This window comes from Leopardus geoffroyi, chromosome D3, assembly GCF_018350155.1.
Source record: "Leopardus geoffroyi isolate Oge1 chromosome D3, O.geoffroyi_Oge1_pat1.0, whole genome shotgun sequence".
Taxonomy (NCBI): domain Eukaryota; kingdom Metazoa; phylum Chordata; class Mammalia; order Carnivora; family Felidae; genus Leopardus; species Leopardus geoffroyi.
The window spans coordinates 5443961-5465276 of NC_059339.1; the positions used below are offsets into that span (position 1 = coordinate 5443961).

At 56.7% G+C, this 21316-nt stretch overlaps 1 long non-coding RNA gene across 1 annotated transcript; it reads right to left on the bottom strand.

The window, feature by feature from the left end:
- Positions 1–18395: 18395 nt before the first annotated feature.
- Positions 18396–21044, bottom strand: LOC123588108. The gene is made up of 2 exons (XR_006707704.1): positions 19154–21044; positions 18396–18935 (listed from the first exon to the last, which is right to left on the bottom strand). It is a non-coding gene; the product is annotated as an uncharacterized LOC123588108 (long non-coding RNA).
- Positions 21045–21316: the final 272 nt, after the last annotated feature.

The window sequence follows — 21316 nt, forward strand, 5'->3', positions numbered from 1 at the left end:
CGAGCCCCGCACTGGGCTCTGCGCTGACAGTGTGGGGCCTGCTTGGGATTCTCTCTCTCCCTCTCGCTCTCTGCCCCTCCCCCGCTTGCGCTGTTTCTCTCTCTCTCTCTCCCTCTCTCAAAATAGATAAACATTTTGAAAAAACGACTACTCTTGTCTTAGGGTTTCAACAGAAGTAGAGACTTGATAAGCCCCATCACGTGGTACGTGTACCCACCCGGAACCGCTCACGGCCGGGCCGGGGTGCGGGGCTCCAACTGGCCAGGCCGGATCATGTGTTCACCCTCTGTTGCTGGGGGAAGGGATGGCCTGACCTGAACCATAAGGCCTGAGACCCCAGGAGGGGGGCTTTTTCCCAAAGAAAAAGTGGGTGCTGTTCACCCTTAAGGAGAGGAAGGAGATGCTGGGCAGAGAAGAAAGCGACGCTCACCCCAGACATCTGGGGTCCCGACCAAGACACCCCCCCCAGCAGGTCTGTGGTCCTCAGTGAAGACCGCCCCCCCCCCCCCACCCCCGGGTCCACAGCTGCTCCAGGCCTCCCCCTGCCTCTGACGTCCTCACGGGAGCTCTGCCCTGCTCTCGGAAGATCAGATGTGATTTATTCCTGGCATCTGTACCGCCACTCGCTGTGAGGTGCTTTGCAGTGGAACAATAAGTTACAGGGCCATTTATCTTGTTGGCGGCTTCTGATAAAATGCACAGCCCGAGCAGGCAGGGCCTTTCACGAACACGATCAGGGCTGTTCATTTAGAAACCAGGAGACCTTGAAATTGGCTTTAATTGAAGGGGTTAGCAGAGAGGGGTGTGGCTGGCTTTGTTCAGCCTGGAGCCACCTCGTCTCCAGAAAGGTCGCAAGCGATGGGCAGACCAGGCTGTGAGTCCTGGCCGTGCCTCCACGTTGGACTCTGGGCAGGCTGCGTGACTGCTCCCAGACTCGGTTTCCACATCTGTGAAATGGGCACGTACTGGTCGGCGCCAGCTCAGTTAGGTTGTAGTAACAAGCGCCCCCCACCCCCACCCCTTCAACTCTCCTGGCTTTTGACACAGCCACAACTCAGTTCTCCTTGCTGCTGCGTGTGTTCCGGGGGTCGGCTGTGGGCTCTGCGTTTCCTCACCCGGGGGGGGGGGGGGCAGGCTGACGGAGCGAGCATCCTGTCTACGACGTGCAGCGTCCCTGGGCACGGGGTGAATCGTGCCCCGGTTCTTGCAGTGTCTTCTCGGGAGCAACTTGACTCACTTCCGCTCCTGTCTCCTTGGTCCGGGCCAGTCACGTGGCCTCGCCTCACTTCTGGGGGCGGGGCTGGGAGGACAGAAAAACCCTACTGTGTGACTATAAGCAGGAAAGCCAGAGGCGTTATTGTTGATCAGGGAGCCATCCTAGAAGTCGGGACTTTTTTTCTCCCTCCTGGAGACGCTGATTGCTGCCTCTAATCCCCCCTCCCCCACTCGGCCCCCTCACTCCTTCTGCTACAGACTTCAGTGAACAGCCGTCGCCCTGTGTCTACTGCGAAATTTTAAAGCGGGTCAGGCTCACAGGCAAAGGGCCCCTGGGTGGCCACTCTCCAGGGACCCGACTCTGGCCCAGAGGGGGCTGGGACCAGGCCTTGACTTCTGACTATACCCTCAGAATCTGGAGGGGTGTCTGGTGTACAATGAGCGCTCAATAATTACTTGCTGCAATTACGAAGCGATCACGTGCCCTGGAGAAGGTCAGAGGCAGGATCCTCAGTGCTCCGTGCTGCTGTCCCCACGGGGCACTGCCATTTACTGGGGATTCGCCGTGTGCCAGGCCTCCTGAGCCGTCCGCCCTGCGTGCATTAACCCCTTAACCCTCTACCCACCCCCCACTCCACCGTGGAGCGAGGGGGCAGGGAGGGGTGCCCCCGGCTCAGCGGCGATGGCCCCGTGGAAGTTTTCTCACAGCGGGACAGGCGGCGTCCTGAGCTGGTTCTGGAGGGGGAGCGAGAGAGGGAGAGAGATTTCCACACGCTGGGGGCTGGGGTCGGCCGGAGGGAGGCAGTCCTTGGGACCTCATTCCGCGGGGCTGCCCCAGGGAGGCGACAGGATCTAGAGGCCGCATCATGCACCAGGGAGGGGGTGCCCTAAGCAAAGCGGTCCCAGTGTAGACAAGCCCCTTCCTCCCGTGCAACATGGATGCTGAAGAGTTCCACACCAGATGGGGCCGCATGGTCCCGGATCCCAAGCATCTCAGGGTCCTCGGTGGGGTGCAGCGGCCAGAGGGACCTCTCAGCCGTTCGGTGTCTGATGTCACCCAGCGTGGAGGAGCCCGAGTCTTGCAGCGGAGACGGAATTTTCTATCATCTTGGAAGAACGAGGGCTTGGAATGGGCTGTATGTTGATCGGAAGGAAAGAAAAATCGGATGTCCCTGTTTCACTGAGTGAGGAGATCTGCTCCGAGATGCCAAGCCACCGGCCCCTGGTCGCACAGCACGTCCATGATAACGGTGGGATTTGGAACGCAGCCTGAGGTTTGCACCCCTCCCCCGCACACCATTCGCGCACCTTCCGGCCCCGCTCGGGTGCAAGCACCACTTGGGGCTTGGGTGTAGGGCAGCAGGGAGAAACCGGGGCGGGGGAGGATTCCGGGCGCCTGGTGGCCGCGACGTGTGATGTAGGTTTGCCAGGAGTTCTAGAACGTTCAGCAGGCTGCCCCCCCGGGGAAGCCTCTCGGAGGCTCCACGAGTAACGGCTGTTTTCCGAACAAGTTGTCACCCCCTGTCATCTCCCCACCCCAGGCTGGGCGGGAAGAGGCCGTGAATTACCCACCGCTTTTAGGCCAGGCCGGTTAATTCGCCTCTCCGAGCCTCAGTGTCCTCGTCTCTGAAATGGACCCCACGACACGGTTGCAGGTACAGTTCGGTGGGAAGACCGGTGGGGACTTAGCCCCGGGCCCCGGAGCAAACAGAAAAAGCTCGATGTAACGCTGGCATCTTCTCGCAACGGCGAATCTTCCTGTTCCGCGCGACTCAGCGGCTCTTCTCTCGGGGACACGCCAAAGTGACACTCGCGCGCGTGCCCCAGGCCACGCGTACAAGGAGGGGCGTCGCAGCCCTGTTCACCGTAGCAACATCTGGAGCCAACCGTTCCGCTCATTGGAAAGAAAACGGGGAAGCAAATCGTGGCTCGTTCACACAGAGGAATATTACACAGCAGTGGAAACGAACACGCGTCGTCTCGCTCAGGGCAGAGCGTAGGGCGGAGTTTCCAAACTTTGACGCTATTATTTTTTCCCCGTCGTCCTTTTCCAATACTAGCTTTAGTGAGACGTAATTCGCGTGTGGTACAATTCACCCTCCTAGAGCGTACAGTTCGATGGGTTTTACTCTCTTCACAGAGCCCTGCCATCACTTGTGGAACATGTTCAAAACCCTGAAAGGAAACCCCCAGAGCGCCGAGCCCTCTCGCACCGTTTTCCACCCGGGTGGAGAGACCACAGTCTGTTTAGGTGCTCGTCAGTCGATGGGCGTTTGGGTTGTTCCCGCTTTTTTTTCTTTTTTCATGTTTTTCGAGAGAGAGAGGGAGACAGAGGAGGGGAGTCGGGGAGGGGCAGAGAGAGCGAGGGAGACACAGAATCGGAAGCAGGCTCCAGGCTCCGAGCCGTCAGCACAGAGCCCGACGCGGGGCTCGAACCCACGAACCGTGAGATCAGGACCTGAGCCAAAGCTGGATGCTCAACCAAGTGAGCCACCCAGGCGCCCCTGGGGTTGTTTCCATTTTTTGGCTTTTGCGAATAGTGCTATACTGTGAATATTCGCGTACGGAGTTTTGCGCCGACATATGCTTCCGTTTCTCCTGGGACAAGTTCACACTTGTTCCCTGGTGCGGGGGCCTGTCCTGCAGGATGTTCATCAGCACCCCAGGCTCTCACCCCCCAGGTGCCAGGAGCACATCGCCCCCCCCCCCGCCACTTGTGACCATCAAAACCGTCTCCAGACATTGCCCAGTGTTCCCCCCGGGAGGTAAAATCGCCCCTGCTTGAGAATCACTGGGGCAGGATGAGAAAATCTGGTCACGGAAGGCTACAAAGGACACCACACCCTTGGTAGGAATTTGAAAACAATCACAGCTCGGGTGCTGCAGTATTTAGGGCAATGGTTCGCAAAGTGTGGTCCCACAGCAGCAGCATCCTCTGGGGGAACGTGTTAGAAATGCAGATTCCCGGGCCCTCCAGGGGATGGGGCCTGGAATCTGTTCCCACAGGCTTCCCAGTGTTTCTGAGCACATGCGTGTGAGAACCACGTTAGGCACACATACACACACACACACACACACACACACCTGCATATAGAAACGCAGGGGAATGATGAATACCCATTCAGGATCGTGTTCCTGGCCCAGAGTGAGGACAATATAAATATGCAGTAAATCAAGGAATCGTGCTCCCTTCTGGGAGGTGGGGGGACGCACGTGTACCTCCATGAGTCGTATTCTTGTTCCGGAATGGGGGGAGGAGAGTCGGGAGTGTCCGTTATATTATGGAACAAGAAATTTAAAAGTACCAAAAAAAAAAAAAAAAAAAAGGTACAAAGAGAAAGACAGACACAAAGCTGTGAAATAAGACCAGGCACCCATCCATGGTGGGACTGAGTCATGAGATTAGTTAGAATGGACCTGATTGTGTGCCCCTGACGCCCTAGAAGAACCAATGCTGGGCCCTACCGCCGCGTCCAAGTTCGTTTGCTGAAAGGGGGGGTGGGGTCTCAAACAGCCCCCACGGGTAAGTCCTGGGTTCTGCTGCCTGGCCGGTCCCCGTGAGTTTTTCAGACCATCTCGGCTCTAGAAATCAGGAGTAGTTGCTACGGTTTATTGAGCAGCTACTGCGTGCCAAGTCGCTGTGAGCGTAAGCACACACAGTCACGCTGGAGGTCATGGTGTCCCGTTTTATAGATGGGGAAACCAAGTCTCAGAGATTAATTGACTTGCCTGGGTGTCCAACGGCTTTTGGAACTGGAGCCTTGGTGCAGGTCTGTCTTTTCCCTGGATCTTCAGGGCCTTGGGCAGGGTCACACCCAGGCCAAGGTCTCACTCCAACAAAAGCCAAGTTCAAGATGTTTTGGTTTCTCTGTGAATGGCCCTAATCCTCTCCATTACAGGCCTGGCTGGCTGGGGCTGTTGTTTTCTTGAAGTCTCCAAAAGATGAGGTCACAAGGCCCAGAGAGGTGAATACATGACCCCAGATCCCCAGCAGAGGAAGGAGGCACACCTACCTCACCTCCTCCAGGAAGCCCTCCATGCCTGCTGCATTGCCTCAACTCCTCCACCACTTGGGGGCTCAGGGACCCATCCCCAGAGCCCGTTTGTCTTCTAACACAACTCAGGTGGTTGTCAGCCCCTCACAGGCAGAGCCCAAACCTTCCACTGCTTTGTATGTCTCTTCCCTTACCTCCCTGCTTCTCCCCCATCAACACAAGATGGGCACACACCAGACCTTCAGTGGGTCCGCTGGATGTGAGTGGGCAGAGTAGGCACAGCCCTGGGGCTCGTGAGAAGGCCCCCCTGAGTATGTGCCCCTTTTCTTCCCCACTTCAAAGTGGTCTGGGGCCGAGACACCCAACTCTGCAGAGTCAGCTGAGACCAGGAGGCTCTAACTCCCCAAATAATGACTCGAATGGCGTCCGTGCCCAGAACCCTGCCTGGATGAACAATCCTGAGCCGCCTACAGCCTTTCTCATCTGTTGTCATCCCTGTTTTACAGGTGAGGAAACTGAGGCCCAGAGAGGGTGACAGACTGGTCCAAGGCCACACAGCTACAGAGGAGCCCGGATGTGGGCGGAGAGACTCCAGTTAGGGCCATATTTATGGCTCCCATAGGAGAGGATGTGAACCCCGGGCCACAAGGCCCTTTACGCTGTTTTTCGGTTTCGGGTCATGCAGATTCTCCCAGGTTATGCAGCCTGGGCCGGCAGCTCTAATCCGGCCAAGGAATGTCACAGCGGCTCAGCAGGGCCAGGATGGGGAGGGGGGCTGGGCAGAGGAGGGAGTGGAGTCTTGGCCGCGGTAACAAATAGAAAGCAGATTGTGTTTCCCTTTGCTTCCAGGGAGGGGATGTGCCGGAACCCAATTACCCCCTTACAATGGATGCTCTATTGTCGGATGAGGCAAGGTCAGGGGCAGGCGGGGCGGGGCAGGGCCCTGCCCGGGGCACAGTGTCCCTGGCACAGCCAGTTGGCTGCGCCCTGGCTGACCTGGCTTCCTCCCGCCAGCCCCACCTCCCCCCTCTCCTGGCTCACAAAGACCCAGCGTCTCTTTCCAAAGCTGAGTGCTCCCCTCCAAGTAACCCTGACGCTGTAGGTCCTCTCTAGGACCTTCCGTAGGAACCAAGGCTCCTTCATCGCCCCCCCTCCCCCTCCCCCCCCCCCCCCCCCCCCCCCCCGCCCTTCTCCATCTCTCTTGTTAATGATCTGGAAATGTCGATCCATCAGGCGGCTTTGGCTCCCGCTTGAGATTCATTCATTTCTTCACCAGCTATTTGTTAAGCACCTACTATGTGTGGGCACTAAAGCCATGCTCATTTGCCAACTATTTGCGGAGTGCCTACTATGTGCTAAACGGTAAGGCGTGTGCATTCATCTGCCAAGTGTCTGTGGAACACCTACCATGTGTCAGGCGTTCGGGATGCCACGGTGAACAAGACAGACGTGGTCTCGGGCATCTTACAGTCCGCTGGGGGGCAGACGCTCAACAACAGTTTGACTCGAGGGCGTTTATTGCCCACCGACTGCATGCGGTGTGGCTAGGCTCTTGGAGGACACAATTGGAAGTAAATGCATGACGGTCAGTGCGGGTAGCAGGAGGATGAATCGACTTAGGACGGGAACCCTGCCTCCATCATGAACTAAGTTTGTAACTTTGAGAGACTGATTTTTTTACCTCCAGGGTCTCAGTTTACTCGCCCGTGAAGTGGGCGGTAACGAGACTTAGCAAAGGGGCCTGAGAAATGTCATCCGTTTTCTGTGGGGGCAGCGGCTGCCTTTGATGGCTCAGTGTCTGTTCCTCCTTCGGGCAGTGGCCTCCTGGTCTCGTTGGGGAGAAAAAGTTCTCTTCCTTCCTGTCAGCACCTGCAGACCAGGAGAGGCTGACTCCTCCCACCCCACTCCTGGGAGAGCACGTGACTAAGCCTGGCCAATGAGATCCTTTCGTCCCCTGGCCCCAATCGCTGGGTAGAGGGGAGGTCAGTGATCCAGGAAGGATGCAATGAGATTCAGTTTGGGAACTATCGAGGACACCACATCTTTCCGCTGAGGCTGGCACGCGGGGGAGACGCGGGCCCCTGGCGCCACTTGCCTCATGAGGGGAGAGCCTCCCTGAGAACGAAACCAACCCGGAAGACACAGAGGCAATGAGCCCCGATGGTGCCGTTTTGAGCCCCTGGATCCAGCTATGCCTGAAGGTTGTGCGGCAAATTCTGAACTTTTCAGTAACACGAGCCACTCAAAAGTCTTTGTTGCTTTAGTCACCTTGAATTGGGATTCTGTCACTCGAAACCAAGAGCCCTGACTCGTAAGTAGGCCTTTCCTCCCCCACTTATTTCATAGAACAGAAATCCCACTAATCCTGGCATACCTGAACAGGGAAAATTAATTCCCTTGCTTCCTAAAAAGCTGATGAGAAATGGACAGCGAGAGAGGCCGCACGAGCGCTCCTTTCTTTTTGGTGTGTGAGGACATCCATCCTCCCGTGGCCCCCGACCTCGCCTCGCTGAGCCAGAGCAGAAATCGCTTAACCTTCTGGGCCTTGGCTTTGAAAGATTTGTGATGGATGGCGCTCAGCCTCGCGGGCAGAAATGGAAAATTCTCGGCTGTCTGGTCTGTCCCTTCATGCTGCATTTCCCAGCCGGCCCAGGCCAGGAAAGCTGTCGGAGAGCGAAACTTGGTGGGATTCCGAGGCCGCCGACTTTTTCCGTAAAGGGCCAGATAGTGAATGTGTCAGGCGTCGTGGGCCATAAAGGTCCCTGTTACACGTTCTTCTTTGTTCTGTTTGTCTGTTTTCTTTTCTTACAGCCCTTTAAAAATGTAAGAAATTTTAAAAAAAAATGCAAGAAATTATACGTAGACTGCACAAAAACAGGCCACGGGGTGGACATGGCCCATGGTGATAGTTTGCCGACTCCTGGATTAGATTATAGTTATGGAAACCTATGGTCTCTTTTCTCCCCCCTTCCCTCCCTCCTTCCTTCTTTTCTTTTCTTTTTTCTTTTCTTTTCTTTTCTTTTCTTTTCTTTTCTTTCCTTTTCTCTTTTCCTTTCCTTTTCTCTTTTCCTTTCCTTTCCTTTCCTTTCCTCTCTTTTCTTTTCTTCTCTTTTCTTCCAACAAAACCTCATTCCCCCCAAACCCAGGAAATATTCTGGAAATTCTAACACTTTGGTGTAAAAACTCAGATTTACAAGTAGCCCCTGTCTCCTTTGTCTGCCCCCTGTCTCCCTGGCACTTATCACAATTTGTAACTATACAGTTGATTTCTTTGATTACTTTGGGGTCCCCGCCTCCTTGTTCTGGATGGAACATAGGCTCCATGAAGAAGGAAAGCCCTGGGAGGCTCAGGGTCTGGGTTCCTGGCAATTTGGGACTGATTTCAGTGACCGGGGCCAGGCCAGAAGGTGTGGGGAACCCGACAAGAGCGGAGATGCTGGCTTTCTGCTGTGTGAGCAGAGCTGAGCAAGCAGGTGGCTGCTGGAGGGTCCTCTCTGCACACACTCAAGCCACCATTCTGAATCATGAACTCGGGGAGGAGTGAGCTCCCCGTCCCTGGAGGTAAGAAGCCAGCTGCCTGCCAGGGCCTGCTTGCAGATGGGATGCCTGTCTCCAAAGGCAGGCCTCTCCTCTGCCAGAAGACGCCCACAACGCCTCGGCCTCCTCGAGAACTCCTGGCTCTGATTTCCCGAGATCCAGATTTGTTTCTTAGGATGAGGTTGTGGCCAGGAGTCAGCCCGGGATCTCACGCGTGTCAAGCAGAACTGGAGAGACACGTGGGTTCGGAAGTCCTCTCTGAGCCCAGATCTCTGGGGGAGGGAGCCTGGGCTCGGGAAATTCCAGCAGCCAGGCTTCTAAAATCCCAAGCCATCCCCTTGCCACTGCCTGAGTCCGGGTCGGGGAGAAGCCAGAGCCCAGCAGAGATCAGGCCTCAGAATGTCCCCCCCGCAGAGTGGGGAGTCAAGGGTGCTCCCTTCTGTATTCTCTGGGCTTGGCAGCCGCCTTCCAAGATCAGCAAGCAGTTCTAGTAACTCCCTCACCCTGGGCACCTGGTTTATGCCTGAAAGATCTGCCCCCAGCCCCCCAGCGGCGTTGACGCATCCATTCCACGATGGTGCTGGGGGTCGGAGGTGAATGAGGTGCCCCCACCCCACCCGACCCCTATCCTCACAGAGCACAGGGGCTTCCAGGGGCCGGGGGGGGGCACAGCAGGAACTTCGTTAAAATCCGGGGGTCCAGGAAGCCTGCCCCGAGGACCCTAAGTCCCAAGGCGGCACCGCTCGGGGGTTAAGCAACCACCCTTGTGGACAGCTCCGGCCGCCATTTGCCAGTTGTGCGAGTTTTTTAGGCTTTGGGTGAAGATTAAGTAATTTATGCGTATCTAGAGCAGACGGAACAGAGCCTGGTACATACGGGACAGAGAGAGAGAGAGAGAGACACAGATCAGAAGCAGGCTCCAGGCTCTGAGCTGTCAGCACAGAGCCCGACGCGGGGCTCGAACCCACGGACCGTAAGTAGGACGCTTAACCGACGGAGCCCCCCAGGCGCCCGCAAATCAGGCCCTTTCATGGGAGGTGGGAAAGGAACAGGTAGCCGTGTCTGGGGTGGGTGCAGAGGGGAGGGAAGGAAGCCTCCCTCGGGCCTCGTTTCTCGGGTGATTGCGGACAACGGTCACGGGGGATCCTGTTGATTAAAATGGAAGCTCAGTTCTGGGGACCAAGGTGCGCAGGTGTCCCTGGGAGATTTGTCTTCAGTGCCTCTCCTCCCTCCACGGAAACCCTCCTTGCAGCGGCAGAAAATGAGGAGTCTGTCTCTTCCGGTGTGCAGAGGGGCCTGCCGTGACTCTCATGTAAGAGCGAGGTGCTTCCTGACCAGAAATGACTCAGAGAGATTTGTTGGCGGAAGCCTGCTGCTGCCATCCTGGGGTTAATTTGGGAGAGTGCTGGCTCAGGACGGCGGGGCTGCTGGCTGCCCACGGAGGTCAGGCCTCCTCTGAGCCTCCTGTCTGGGTCACTCTCGGGCCTCTCTCTGAGGAAGTGGCCAGCTCCGGAGAGGAAACGACTGGCCTGCAATTCACCCTTGGAAAATTCTGCTGAGGTTCCTCTCCGCCCTCTTGTTCCAGCGATGGCCGCTGAGGGAGGGCGTGTGGGAGGGCGTCTACTGGATTGTTCACCCAGCAAATTGTTATGCCATCAACACACATTGGCTCAGCACCTCCGATGGGCCAGGCGCTGTGCTAGGTCTGGTGACACAGAGTTAAATAAGGGCTTGTCTCTGCTCTCAGAGGGTTTCACATGAGACAGAGACATGCAGGCTGGTAATTATTCATTGTGACATCCTTACTCGTCGAGACTTGTATCAGGCAGGCCCTCTTTCTGCGAGTAATAAAACAAAACAAAAGCCTCAAAGTAGCTGGGGCAAGAAAAGGTAATGCAATTGTCGTCATGCAATCGAAAAGCTAAGTAGATCGCTTCAGGTACAGTTTGACTCAGGGGCTCAAACATTTACCAAGATTTACTTTTTCTCCACCTCAGCACCTGCTTTCCATGGTTTGGATTTCTGAATAATGGTCCCAAAGATACCTATGTCCCAATCCCAGCAGACCCGTGAATCTGTGACCTTCCATGGCAAAAGGGACTTGGCAGTTGTGATTCAGTTAAGGATCTTGAAATGGCGCGCGTATCTTGGGTCGTTGTAAGGGTAATGTAACACAGCGGTCCCCAGCAGTGAGACAGGCAGGAGAATCCGGGTCAGAGAGAGATGGGAGTACAGAAGTAGAGACCGAAGGGCTCCACAGGGGGAAGGGGACACGAGCCACAGAATGGGGACAGCCTCCAGAAGGGGCTGGGAAAGGCAAGGCGCGGATTCTCCCTTGACCCGCTGGGAGGAACACGACCCTGCTGACCTCTCCGATTTTAGCGCAGTAGAGGCCCGTTTCAGACTAGTGGAAGACGGGCTGTTTTCTCCCTGGTAACTCTTACGCAAGTCCTAATAACACTATGATTGGCCAGACCTGGGCTCCGCCCCTCGAGGGGGTGGAGCCCCACCTGACCTTCCCGAGTGGAGAGTCTTGGTAGGTGGAGGAAATCCCAGGATTAAGCTGGTTACAGAGGGGAATGAATGCAATGTAGCTAAAAATAGCCACGGTTCTGTACAGCAGAGGAGGGAGGAGCCTCACTCAGCTCCAAGGAAGGAGGGAAGAGCGCTGAAGGGCATCGGGAGATTGGGTGTTATTCCCAATTTCCTGCCTCATGAACTTCAGGCACGTGGTGCTACCTCTCCGGCCCTCTGTTTCCTCACTTGTAAAATGGGGCTAATGGCCATGGCCTTGCAACTTCCGGGGGTCGGGATCTTCCTTGAGTGACAGGCCAGCTTTGAGTCACTCCTGAGTTAGGGTCAAGCTAACCCCGGGATCATGGATGGTGGGCGTGTGTGTGTGTGTGTGTGTGTGTGTGTGTGTGTGCGCGCGCGCGCGCGCACGCTCCAGGGTGGGTGGGGGTGGAGGGGTCCTTGAGTTTTTCCCACTGGTTTTGCTTTATTAGGACATTAAATGGAATCTTCGGCTGGTGACTCAGACTTCAAAGGAGATTGAACTTCCGGGGAGATCCTCCCTCTGCTCTGTGGGTGGGGTGTGAGAAAGAAATGTGGCTCCTTCCTGTGGTGGTCTTGGGGCTCCCGACCTGGGTGCATGTATCTCTTGCCGACAGGGTGGCAGCCGTGACAGCAAGGGCAGGGCTTCCTGGCAGGGGAAGGCTGGGATTTAGCCCATTTTTTGAGAAGGAAGGGGCCAGTTTATCCCCGGATGACTCAGAGTGGGTGCACACGGTCCCATGGCATCTTAATCAGGCCTTACTGGCGGCAGATGACAAAAGTCAAATCAAATGGGTTCAAATGATCCCAGCCCCACCTCTTACTAGCTGTGTGACCCTGGGCAAGTCACTTAACCTCTCTGAATGCCAGTTTCTTCATCTGTAAAATGGAGGTACCCTTTTGTGGGCAGCTGGATTTGCTTTCTATTCACAGGCCGCAGCCACTAGGAATCCCTGCGGATCCCCACATCCCGAGGGTGCTGGCGAGGGGACCCAGGCTCTTCCTTTTCTTTTCCAATACCGTTCTTATCGCGGCTTCTAACTTTGTCTCTTGGTTACAACATGGCTGCTGTAGCTCCAGTCATGTGTCCACATGTAGGCAGGAAGTGGGGGGAAGGGGAAGGGGCAAGGGCAGATTCCATGGGTGACTGGATAAATACACCGAAATATATCCGTATCCATGCAGTGAAATATTATTCAGCATTAAATAAGAATGAGGTTACCGCTGCATACGACCACGTGGGTGAATCTCAGATTCATTTTGCTGTTTAGACATTTAGACAGATTCTTAACTGCTCTATCTGGCTCCACGACTTGGAGAAAAAAAGGGAAACTTCCCTACCAAAGCCCACAGAACCTTCCGGGCCTAGACTTAATATCCAGACTGAGACAGAGCCGAGTAGGGCCGGCCTCGGCTGCAGCCTGCCCTTTTCCCCTTGCGCTGGTTGGTGGGCTGGCACTTCCGGGCTTTTGCACGCTTTCTATCTGGAACCAGCTTCCCCGAGCTCTCTGCCCAGCTGCCTCCTTCCTACCCAGATTTCAGCTCCGATGGAGGCCGTGTGGACGGCCTTCCCTCGCCGCTCGCTCGGGCAGAGGAATCCACGCATCACCGGCTTTGCTTTCGTCCCAGCCTGGGGCGTTATCTAAAATCGGCCCCTGTGTTTGTTCCTGTTTCTTGTCTCTCTCCCCTGCAGAGCGCAGGCCCTGAGATGGGGGAGCTGCTGGGGACCTCAGGGGGCACCAGGCGTGGGTGGGTCCTTCTCCGATCCCAGCCCAGTGAATGGGGGCAGACGCACGGCACACACCTGTCACAGGTGTCCGTGCCCCCGACACAGACCCACTCGCACACCCCTGAGCGGCGTGGCGGCAGATGCAGACTGACCCCACCCCCCAACCCGGCTGTGCCCACGCTCCCGCCTCGGGCAGGGTGGAGCCCGCATTGGATTAATCCTGTTCCAGGTGGCTTTCCTCTTCAGGGCTGCTTCTGGGATTGCTGAGATGTTTCCCACGGGGGAGGGACAAAACAAAGGGCTTTGAGGGGGTTGGGGGGCGGGGTGCTGGTTGAACGCCAGCCGGCTGGGCTGGGGCTGGTGCCAGGGAGGATCGGGGCTGTCACCAGCCCCCAGCTCTGGTCCGGGTGTCTCAGTAGGGGTGGGGAGAGGGGGCCCGGGACCCTCACTCAGAAAGCCTCAGGGGTGGGCCTCCCCAAGCTCGTCCCTTGTTCCCAGCTGTGGCTTCCACTGGGCCCTCTCGCAGGGAGAGGGACATTTGAGAACTAAGGTTTGGAGTTTGAGATGAGGCCCCCTAGACTGCTGCTCGGCTTTTGCCCTGTCACCTCAGGTGACACAGCTAGATAGTCCCAAGACGGTGGCCGAATCAGTTAAACAGTAATCCGCGCGCCGGGCAGGCCCTGCGGGTCACCTTGCCAGACACTATTCCCTCCCTTTTCTTGCCAGCAAAGCCTGGGTTTTATTCGGAGGGTGAGCTGCCTTGTTCTGGGGATTAATCAGATAGGTCTAAGGAGATCCTATTTTGGGTCGACCCAAGGTGAGCCTGCCTGAGATACAGCTCTAGCCAATGAGATGCTCAGGGAAGGTGCTGGGGCCGATTTCCCCCTTTTAGTAAGAGAGAGTGAGAAGAAAGTCCCTCTTACTGCCTCACCTTCCTTTCTGCATGGTTCACTGTTGTGTGAGGGAGTGTCGCCTGGAGCCACAGCAACCATTTTATGACTATGAGGCAAAACACAGCTGACCCATTGAGGATGGTGGAGTGGGAAGTCAATGAGTTCCGAGGTTTGTGGAGCCCGGATCGTCTGGAGATCGGTGCTCTCCTGGCTTCTTATTTTATGAGATAAATTTCCGCACGGCTGTTACCTGCAGCCCACAGAGTCTTCACTCATTCGTCGGCATTTGTATGTGGACTTCTTTTCCCTGCGTCCTCCCCACTCAGCTAGGTAGTACTCAGTCATTCTGCAGAGCCTCGCTCACATGCCGCTTCCTCAGAGGAGCCTGCCCTGATTTCCTCCCCACCAAGAGTAGATCCCACTTTCCCGGTTCACACTCCCATCCGGCCTCCTTGCCCGTAAAGCCGCCGAGTTCGCAGTTGACAAATGTCCGGCTCCTGCGGGAACCGGAGCACGTCACACTCCACAGGACTCTCCCCCATCCACTCCAGCCCCCCACCCCCCGGCCTCTGCCCTGCTTCCCAAACCTACCAGGCAGGTTCCCAGGCAGGCCTTTGCCCTGGCTGCTCCCTCTGCCTGGGACCCTGTCCCCCAGACCTAACCATGGCTCAGACCCCCTCGTCAGTCTTGCCTTATGCTTGACCTCCTCGTCGGCGCTTACCTCCATCTGGTGAAATGGCATGCGCACACACACAAACAGCAACGCGGATGGCTCTCAGAATAATTACGCTCAAATGAGAGAAGTCAGAGGAAAGAGACGTCCCGCGTGATCCCATTTACGTGAGATGATTTCATTCGTACGGATTTTGATCATCTCTCGCCTGCGTTCCGACCTGCATCGTCCCGACCGAGAGCCAGTAGCCACGTGTGGAATGTGGCCGGCGAGACGGAGGAACTGAATTTTCAATTTTTACTTTATTTCAGTTAATTTAAATTTAAAATGAAACACCAAAGCGACTTTGAAGGCGTGGATGCAAATATTAAAGGGAAACGCTTGTTTGATGTTCAGCGCCCGGAAGACTGGGTCTCTGTGGAATAACTCGGGCAGGCCAGCCTACCTTTCCAGCTGTCGGCTTTATGAAATCTAAGTACAGATCAAGTGTTTCCGAGGGGAATTTAGCAGCCACCGTGGGATGGGTTGCGGGCGTAAGAGACACAGTGGATGTCGAGGCGTGCGTGTGCAAAAAAAAAAAAAAAAAAAGAATGTAAATATCTCACTGATGGTTTTTCATGTGGATACGATGCTAGAAACGATGACGCTTTGGGCCAAGTAGGTTAAATAAAATACGACACTTAATTTCATCTGTTTCTTTTTCCTTCAATTTTTTTTTTTTAAGTGTGGCTACTAGATTCTATGTATTTACTTATTTTATTTTTTCTTTAAATTTTTTTTTTCAACGTTTATGTATTTTTGGGACAGAGAGAGACAGAGCATGAACGGGGAGGGGCAGAGAGAGAGGGAGACACAGAATCGGAAACAGGCTCCAGGCTCTGAGCCATCAGCCCAGAGCCCGACGCGGGGCTCGAACTCACGGACCGCGAGATCGCGACCTGGCTGAAGTCGGACACTTAACCGACTGTGCCACCCAGGCGCCCCTTCCTTCATTTTTTTTTTTAAATGTGGCTACTAGATTCTATTTATTTACTTATTAAAAAAAAATTTAAGCTTATGTATTTATTTTGAGAGAAACAGAGACAGTGTGAGTAGGGGAGGGCAGAGAGAGAGAGAGAGAGAGAGAGACGGAGAATCCCAAGCAGGCTCCGTGCTGCCAGCACAGAGCGGGGCTCGAACTCACGAAGCCGTGAGATCAGGACCTGAGCCGAAAATGAGAGTTGAATGTTCGCCCGACCGAGCCACCCGGGCGTCCCGAGGAGATTTTAAAATTCCACACGCGGCTCACTCGTGTCTCCCCGGAGCAGCGCTGACCCGGAATGCTGATGGGGACCGCCAGCTCGGCCAAGCCCGCGTAGACCGCACACAGCCCCGCTCCGGGCGCACTTCATCGACGGCTCCTAGAAGCTGGCCCGCCGGGCCCGCCGGTCGAAGGGATCATCCTCGATCTGCTGAGCGTGGGCTTCTGGGCACGGAACCGGGGCATTCCCACCCACAGGAGGTATGCCAGTTGCCGGGAGGGCCCGGGCAGGATGACTCAGTTCCTGCCCCGGGAGGGGGACCTTGGGCGGCTGCTCTTGCCCAGGTCATGAGTGTGCCAAGCGCCTTTCTCCCCCGCCCGCCCCCGGCCGGCCTGGGAATGGTTTGCATCATTATGTGTCCGAGGCCCGAGGGCATCTGAAGTTCAGATGTGCTGGAAGGAGATCAGCCTGTGCCTTGTTCTCCCCGCGAAACGCGAATCAATACGGCATTGATCCAGAGAAGCCCGCCTTCCTTACCAAGTGCCTCTGAGCCGCAGGGTCCAGACCCCGGGGTGGGGGGAGCGGGGTCAGAGATGGGCCGCTGCTTGGAGGAGGTTTGGGGCACAGTGGCTCTTGTTGGGTTTGGTTTTTTTTTCAACATTAAAAAATATCGTGGCGAGAAAGAAACCGTAACGTAAAATGTACCCTTTTCATCATTTGCATTTTTTAAAAACCTTTTTTAATGTTTATTTATTTTTGAGAGACAGAGCACAAGGTGGGGGTGGGGGGGCACAGAGAGAGAGGGAGACACAGAATCCGAAGCAGGTTCCAGGCTCTGAACTGTCAGCACGGAGCCCCACGCGGGGCTCGGACCCACGCACCGCGAGATCATGACCTGAGCCGAAAGTCGGACGCTTAGCCGACTGAGCCCCCCAGGCGCCCCCTTTACATCATTTTCAAATGCACGGGTCAGTGGTAGTAAGCACATTCACATTACGGTGCGACCATCCTTCCCCCACTCATGGGCTCTCAGACTCGGGGAAGGGCAAGGCGGGTGCCGGAGGGTCGTGGGAGAAGGCGAGAGTCTCAGCCCGGACTGGATTTCCTCTCCGCATCTCTCTGGGGGCAAGACCTCGGGAAATGTCACATCGGTCACGTAAGGGTAATTCCAGGAGGCCTTATAAAGAGGCTATTTGCAAAGATATGGGCAGGCGTGTGGGGAAATCCTGGGCTAGAAATGGAGACGTTCCCACCCTGGGCTGGAAGAGGGGAGGGGAGGGAGAGTTCCAGAAACTCAGCAGGAGAGAGGATGTAGGAGGAGGGGTGCCCTCGGGGTGGAGGGAAACAGCCCCAGGGACCCCTTGACCGCACTCTCCTCCAGGGCCCTGCAGGGGCTCCCCTTGGGGAGTCCATCCGGAAGGTGGACAGTGGCAGGCTGTGGATGGCATGGGTCAGCCTCAGGGTAGAGAGCCGGGGCGGAAGGAGAGAGGTGGGCAAACAGAAAGAGCTGGGACACAGGGCTGTTCCATTTCCCGGTGTAGTGTAGGCACACCGTCACCTCCAGGGACAATGACGGGATGTGGCAGAAAACCCCTGGCAGCCATCTTGCCAACGTGCGGCCTCTGTGAATAAATCCAACGTGGAGGAGAGAACAGACCAGAGAGAGAGGGGGAGGGACAGACTCGGGCCTGATGATATTACCTAAGCCCCTGGATCCAGCTTTGCCTGAAGCTGAACTATTCCTGGAATGTTAGTTACTTGAGCTAAAAAATCCCCGTTTTGCTTAAGCCAGTTTGATTCGCACTGGCTTGCAAGAAAGATTCCTGACGTTATCAGTTTTTTTTCTTTTGTTCCCCATTTTTTTCTTTTCTCCTCCTCCTCCCCCTCCTCCCTCCTCCTCCCCCTCCTCCCCCCTCCTCCCCCTCCCCCTTCCCCCTACCCTACCCCCTCCTCCTTCCTCCCCCTCCTCCCCCTCCCTCTTCCTCCCTCCCCCTCTTCCTCCCCCTCCTCCTCCCCCTCTTCCTCCCCCTCCTCCTTCTCCCCCTCCCTCCTCCTCCCCCTCCCTCTTCCTCCCTCCCCCTCCTCCTCCCCCTCCCTCTTCCTCCCCCTCCTCCTCCCCCTCCTCCCTCCCCCTCCCTCCTCCTCCCCCTCCTCCCTCCCCCTCCCTCCTCCTCCCCCTCCTCCTCCCCCTCCTCCCTCCTCCTCCCCATCCTCCTCCCCGTCCTCCCTCCTCCTCCCCCTCCTCCCTCCTCCTCCCCTCCTCCCTCCTCCTCCCCCTCCTCCCTCCTCCTCCCTCCTCCCCCTCCCCCCTCCTCCTCCTTCCTCTCCCTCCTCCTCCCCTCCCTCTTCCTCCTCCTCCCCTCCCTCTTCCTCCCTCCTCCTCCTCCCTCCTCCTCCTCCCTCCTCCTCCTCCCTCCTCCTCCTCCCTCCTCCTCTTCCCTCCTCCCCCCTCCTCCTCCCTCCTCCTCCCCTCCTCCTCCCCTCCTCCCTCCTCCTCCCTCTCCCTCCTCCTCCCCCTCCCTCCCCCTCCTCCTTCTCTTCGTTTTAAGCAAGCTAAGGTCTGGTTCTGGCATTCTCTGGGATTTTTATTTATTTTGTTAAAGTTCAGCAAGAATGCGGAGCGAGCGGCAGACGAGGAGAGCAGCCAGCCGTCTTCTGCCCCCGGCCTCTCGGGCCAACGTTACGTCGGCGTAGGGGCGGCCACGGGCCCGGGGGTGGCGGCTGGGGTCCGTCGGGGCCTGCCCTGCCAAGCTGGACGCGGCCCTCCGAAGGCAAGACCCGTTCGTCCGCCGCCTGGCGCCAGGTGCCCCAGGGGCAGGGCGGGCAGCCTGGTGGTTAGAACACGGGCTGCGGGTCAGCCGTGTGGCTCTTCTGCGCGGCCCGCGGCGCCCCGCGGAGGCTGTGGCTGCCTCGGCACCATGGGCTGACGCGGGAAGGAGGGGGGCCGATGCCAGGGCCCGGCTCTCGGCGAGGCCTGGAGAGGCCGCGGAGGGCAGGGGGTGGGAGCACAGGGCTCCGGGCTCGAGTCCCGGCTCCGCCACCGCTTGGCCGCGGGGCCCCGGCACGTCACTGCACCTTCCCGTGCCTCGGTTTTCTCGCCTAGAAAACGGGGATGGTGACAGCATCTCAGAGTTGTCACGGGGACTAGCGGGTCGCGTTTAGACGCAGCCGTTCGGAGAGCGCCGGGCGCACCGTGTTCCTGTTGGCACTGTCGGTGATCCCTCTCTCACACGCTTGGCAAGTCTCTACAGCATCTCCCGAAATCCCTCCCGACGTATCTGAAGACCATTTGGCTCCTGCTTCTGGCCCAGCATTACCTGGTCAAGCTGTGACTGTCCCGGGTTCCTCACTGGCAGAGTGGAGCTGAGCAGGGCCCCCGCCAGGATTCTCGAGGCTGTCCTCAGCACAGCGCACACCCCGCGCGTCCGTGGGACGCAAGGCGCCTGAGCCATTTTCAATAACAGTGTCACCACCCCCAGCGAGGTCTCAGGGGAAGAAACGCCGGGGCTCATGCTGTTCCAGGAGGCCCTGGGGCCCAGACAGCCGGTTCCTTCACCTCGTGCCATAATTTGAAAGAAAACGGTACATTAAAATGTATCTGCACCTGTGGTTCTCAAAGGAGAAAGGAGGTGCTGGAATGTCACGTGTTTGTAGCAGAACGACATCAACGAGGCCCCCCGTGTGGGCCCCTGCCCTCGTTCTAGCGACTTCTCGACATTAACCGGCCCCTTGAGACCCAACAAAACCTCACTCACTTCCTCGCTTGGTGTGAGAGGTCATATGGGTCAGTGACGTTCCAGGCCTTGGTGTCCCCCAGCCTGGTCTGAATCCCAGGCTGGCTGGGTCAGACTGGGTGTCCTTGGGCAAGGCGTTAGAACAAGCCTCGACATCCTCATCTGGAAAATGGAGATAATTTTGCTTACCCTGTAGCATTAGGGTGTGCATCAGAACAACGTTCCTCAAGAGACATCAAGGTGGTTTCTCCATTCCCCCCCCCCCCCGCCGCCCAATGCAGGACTTATCAGTGCTTTTAATATGCCCAGTGTGCCTCTCTAAGCAGGGATGAGAACACGCAGTTTTCCATGCAATCCCTTTCTCAGAGGCGTCTCTGTGCTTCAGTGGGTCTGCTTCACTCTGGGTTCAAGATGAGGGCCGTGAAGGCATTCGCAGGATGGGGTCTACTGCACTGATTACGTCACCTCTCTGACCCTCACCCTCAAGCTGCAGTGAGGAGAGAACAGCCGTCTCGTGTGGCTGGAAGGAAGGTAAAAACTCAGCGAGCAAGCGAGGGGCTCGGCTAGCAGAGCATGTGAAAACATTTGGCCAAGACGAGACTCTATACCGCCTAGAGCAGAATGAGTTACCAGGTGAAGCAGAAGGGGAACTTGGAGAGTGACACGGGTCCTTGAAGCTCTTCTAGAAGAACATCCAGAGAATTTGGAAACAGAGGGTTCTGTGCTGGAAAGCCGTGGAGTGGGACAAGCCTGCCGATACGACTCGATGTATCCGTTAGCCGTTGTTGTGTAACAAAGTAGCACCAAATGAGCAGCCTAAACTGACACACCAGGTTTCAGCGGCTCGGGAGTGTGGATGTGGCTCAGCTGGTGCCTCGGCGAGGCTGCCGTTAAGCGCTGGCTCATCTGGATGCCTGACTGGGGACGGGTCTGCTTGCGCACTCACGTGGTCCTTGGCACGATTCAGGTCGTTGTAACCTGCCGAAGAGCGTAACCAATAGTTCCGGGCAGAATTGCGTCCCCCCCCCCCCCAAATTCATACGTTCGAGTTGTAACCCTCGATACCACGGAAGGGGACTGGAATCGGACACGGGGTCTTTGAAGAGGGGATTCGGGTAAAATGAGGCCACGAGGGTGGGCGCTAAGCCCATAGGGCGGGTAGATCAGGACACAGTCACGCACAGAGGAAAGGCCCGTGAGGACAGAGGGAGAAGACGGCCGTCTCCACGCCAAGGAGGGAGGCCCCGGGAGAAACTAACCCTGCCGTCACCTCGATCGTGGACCTTCAGCCTCCAGAACGGAGAAATAACGTTTACTGGTTTACTTAAGCCTCTCTAGTCTGTGGTACTTGTCACGATCGATAGCCCGCGCTGACTGGTGCTGACCGTCCCAGTTTGCAAGAAGACCGGACCTCCAGTTTTATTTTATTTAAAAAAAAAATTTTTTTTAACGTTTATTTATTTTTGGGACAGAGAGAGACAGAGCATGAACAGGGGAGGAGCAGAGAGAGAGGGAGACACAGAATCGGAAGCAGGCTCCAGGCTCCGAGCGGTCAGCCCAGAGCCCGACACGGGGCTCGAACTCACGGACCGTGAGATCGTGGCCCGAGCCGAAGTCGGACGCTTCACCGACCGAGCCACCCAGGCGCCCCAGGACCTCCAGTTTTAAAACCAGGATAGTCCTGGGCAAGCGAGGGGTTTCCAAGGGTGTGGGGCAAATCGGAAAGAGTTGGCTACCCCAGCTGCT